The sequence below is a fragment of the Mizuhopecten yessoensis genome, unplaced genomic scaffold, assembly GCF_002113885.1.
Source record: "Mizuhopecten yessoensis strain PY_sf001 unplaced genomic scaffold, ASM211388v2 scaffold5913, whole genome shotgun sequence".
NCBI lineage: Eukaryota > Metazoa > Mollusca > Bivalvia > Pectinida > Pectinidae > Mizuhopecten > Mizuhopecten yessoensis.
Genome location: NW_018406286.1, coordinates 568,834 through 573,221, shown reverse-complemented (window position 1 = coordinate 573,221; position 4,388 = coordinate 568,834).

The window sequence follows — 4,388 nt, the reverse complement described above, 5'->3', positions numbered from 1 at the left end:
TTGCACATTCAGATGGGCGATACAGGCCCTCTGGGCCTCTTGTACATCCTTCTGTCAGTACAGAAAGAACAGGAGTCAAACAGCAGTCAATTACACATTCTAGTGTGAGCACAGGAGACAAACACGAACATATCGCAGCCTCCCAAAATACACACACATACACTACACGCATGCATCTTGCACACAGGGGAGGCCGTCCTTAAATGACCTTAGCTGTTAATAGGACGTTAAACAAACAAACAAACAAACATACAAACAAAAGCAGCCTAATCAGGCAAATGGACACCCTAGTGTCAGTACAGAAACCGTCGAGGTCAAACAGCAGCCTATTACACATCCATCTGCTTGTGAAGAAACAGCGGTCACAACAGCCTAATGGAACAGCGGAGGACAGCCTATTACACATCCTAGTGTCAAAACAGAAACATTAGAGGTCATACAGCAGCTTATTACACATCCTAGTGTCAGTACAGAAACATTAGAGGTCACACCGCAGCCTATTTTACATCGTTCTGTCTGTACAGAAACAGCAGAGGTCCCAATACAGCCTTATGGAACGGTAGAGGCCACACAACAGCCTAATCAGGCTAATGAACATCCTAGTGTCAGTACAGAAACAGTTGAGGTCACACAGAAGCCTATTACACATCCTTCTGTCAGTACAGAAACAGTAGAGGTCAAACAGCAGCCTATTACTCATCAATCTGCTTGTAAAGGAACAGCGGAGGTCACAACACAGCCTAATGGAACAGTGGAGGACATAACGGAGCATATTACACATCATTCTGTCAATACAGAATTATTAGAGGCCAAACAGAAGCCTAATAAGGCTGATGGACGTCCTAGTGTCAGTACAGAAACATTTGAGGTCACACCGCAGCCTATTACACATCCTTCAGTTAGTACAGGAACAGTCGAGGTCACAACGCAGCCTTATGGAACATTAGAGGTCACACAGCCGCCTATTACACATCCTTCTGTTAGTACAGAAACAGTCGAGGTCACAAAGCAGCCTTATGGAACATTAGAGGGCACAGAGCAGCCTAATCAAGTAGGCATCAGTTCCGCGCTATCACAAGGAGAAAAACACGAACATATAGCAGCCTTCCAAAATACACACACATACACTACAAGCATGCATCTTGCACACAGAGGAGGCCGACCTTAAACGTAGTTATCTTAAATCAAAATTTCCTGTTGCATAATTTACGTAATAAAGATGATTTAATCAAGCAACAAAGACAATTGATTTCAGTGTCATGACAATATTTTTATTATGAAAGTAGCAGCTCCCCATCAGCCTTCTTCCTTCCACCACCTCCTCTCCTGTCTGGGGCATACTTCAAGGCTACAGACATGGCGGTCTCTGCTGTAGTTTCTGTACATTGCATAGTTCGGTCTACAGCATCTGCAATCAAATGAATTAAACCTTAATAAAATATGTTAAATTTTACAACATGAATAAATTGTTTTTCCATATTATAACATATCAATACATTCTGAAACGTATATGTACATTTTGCCAAAAGAGTCACAAATGGTATATGAATTGTATAAAACATGAGAGTCTTACCAAGCACAACTTTAAACAATTTCAGATTCTGAAATCTTAGCTTTCCTTTCTTCCCTTTAATGCTGTAGGCAGACATAGTTTCATTTGTCATCAACCTGAAATGCAACCAAAAGGGAATGTTATGTTTTTTATTATATCTATGTGATCATACATATGATATTGTACTTGTACCTTGGTATGTGCTTTCCATTGGATGCTAACATTTTCAACACAATTGTTAAAAGTGTGTTGATTTCTGTTTCTAAATAAATTGATAAATATACATTGGTAAATCATAAAAACAACAAAAGTATGATGTTACACGGTTTGGTTAACAGCTATTACAGATATTGAAATGTTCAAACTTACTTCTGGAGGATTTTCCTGGCATTTTCGTTGATGCTGCTTCCACCAACACATGCAAGGGCCATAGTCTGAAGAAAAATGAAAATATCTTAAGTTAGAATATTTGTTTGTCCAACATAAAGGCAATACAAAATTAGCTTGCAAACACCAAAATAATATCACCAATTTGCAAATTTGACTTCTTTCACAATTATATACATGTACAATTTTCATGTAAATAGAGATACATAAACGTATTTTCAGCCCTTAACCTACCATTTTCAAACAGTCTTCAGGACTTTTCAATGTGTCATCTATCCTCTGTAATTCCTCGATGCTTCGCGCCTGAAAGGGAATTGTTTGAAGGTCTGATATGGCCATTTCTTTTCCCTCCCGTTGCTCACGCAGTTCCAATCTGATGTCTGCTAACATGGTCATAACTTTCTTCTGAAATTCTGAAAATAACCAAACAATAAAAATGTTTTTAAAAATAGATGAGAATCAATCTATAGGCATTCCAATTTGGTAAGAGAGAACAATACTAGTAAATTTCTACTTAATTTACCCTACAATTAAGCTACTCAATTAAACTATCCAGAGACTAGGCCCCCTATCAGCCATGTGTTAGTCTAACAACTAAGATACCAAGCAAGTGTGAAGTTGACAGAGTTTGTTCTTGTACAAATCAGAACACCCCTGCCCCAAGATATCCCTCGTGTGCTGTGCAAAATACAATGCATGCAAAAATGTGTTTAGTTATATTTTATTTCCTATCTATTCGCCATTTACATTTCAAGTTTATGAAACTAAAATATATTTAATACGCACTTATATTATGAGTTTAAATCAGATTTAATTAGAGTTTATTGGAGTAAAATTCTGAGTTTCTGAGTAAATATACGTGTTTGTAAAATAAACGTGAACATAATCAAGTTTCAAACACAATTCAATATAAGAAATGTTATCAAAATCTTATAAAAAATCAGTTGTGCTGTTTTTTACACTTCCACCAAATGACACAACACGTCAACATATTTTCACCAAGTGACACAACACGTCAACACATTTTCACCAAGTGACACAACACGTCAACATATTTTCACCGAGTGACACAACACGTCAACATATTTCCACCAAGTGACAACACGTCGACATATTTTTACCAAGTGACACAACACAACAACATATTTTCACCGAGTGACACAACATGTCAACATATTTTCACCGAGTGATACAAAACAACATACTTCCTGTACATTATATAAGAACAGCTAAAAATCACCAGATCATTTGTTATAACAAACATCATCATAACAATGAAAAGAAACATCAGCATGTATAAAATATATTAAAATTACATTCTAATATTATATATGACTCCAATCAGCTGGGCAAGCTCATTGGGCCGAGAACAAACACAAACTACCAAACAACTGAATAGAATTGAATTTGCTCGTATATTATAAATGACAAATAGAAATAAAACATTTCAAGAGCATACAAATACTGCAGTGATTGAGAGGAATCTGAATGCAAAAAAACCACATCAAAACCCGCCATGGCTGAGATTGGGGTTCATTACTTACTTGCCGTTGACATTGGATATGCCGAAGTGCCCTCTGGTATATGTCTGGATGAGGACTGCTCGATTGTTCTTTTGGCACTGTGCCTTCTTGGAGATGCTAATGTAGGAAGAGGAGAGGGGCTGGATGCTCTAACAGGGCTTGAGTGACCAAGTCTTTCGGACCATCCTGTAGGAGATTTCCTTATTGGCTCCATCCTGTTGTTAGCTGTCGAGCCTGATGTGATATCGAAATACAAATTAAAAAATGTATACAAAAAAGTTCCATATTTAAGGAATTATTATGAAATTATACAAATACTGTCAATGCTAAAGAGAGTATGACAACAAAATGTCCATTTTTTTTAGGTCACCTGAGCTTTGCTCAAGTGACCTATTCCAATCGCTTTTCGTCCGTCGTCGTCCGTCGTGCGCCGTGCGTAAACTTTTACATTTTCAACTTCTTCTCAAGAACCAGTGGATGGATTTTTTTCAAACTTGGTCAGAATCATCCTTCAAAAATCTTCTTCTCCAGACTCAGAGGTACTACAGTGATTTTCTCTACGTGGAAAGAAAGATCATCAGGGGCTTTGCCCTGCAGGTAGGGCGTAAGAATTGTACCTGCTGCCCCCAATTGCATGATCGTAAGAGGCGACTAAATTTGGGACCTTATCTCTTCTCTCCTTTCTAAATAACTCTCTTTTTCCTAATGTCTCCCTTGACAATGCCTCACTTTTGGCCATTTGTTGAGCGTTCGCCCCTGTGAGGAAGGCTTTGGGTTCTGTCCCCTGGCCGAGACATACCAAAGTCTTTAAAAATGGTAGTTTCTACTCCTGCTTAACGCTCAGCAAATTAGGAGTGGGACGACTGGTTCGCCCGTTGTCAGTATAATGTGACCGGGTGGGGCGTCCTGCTGGGTGTCTTCGGCAG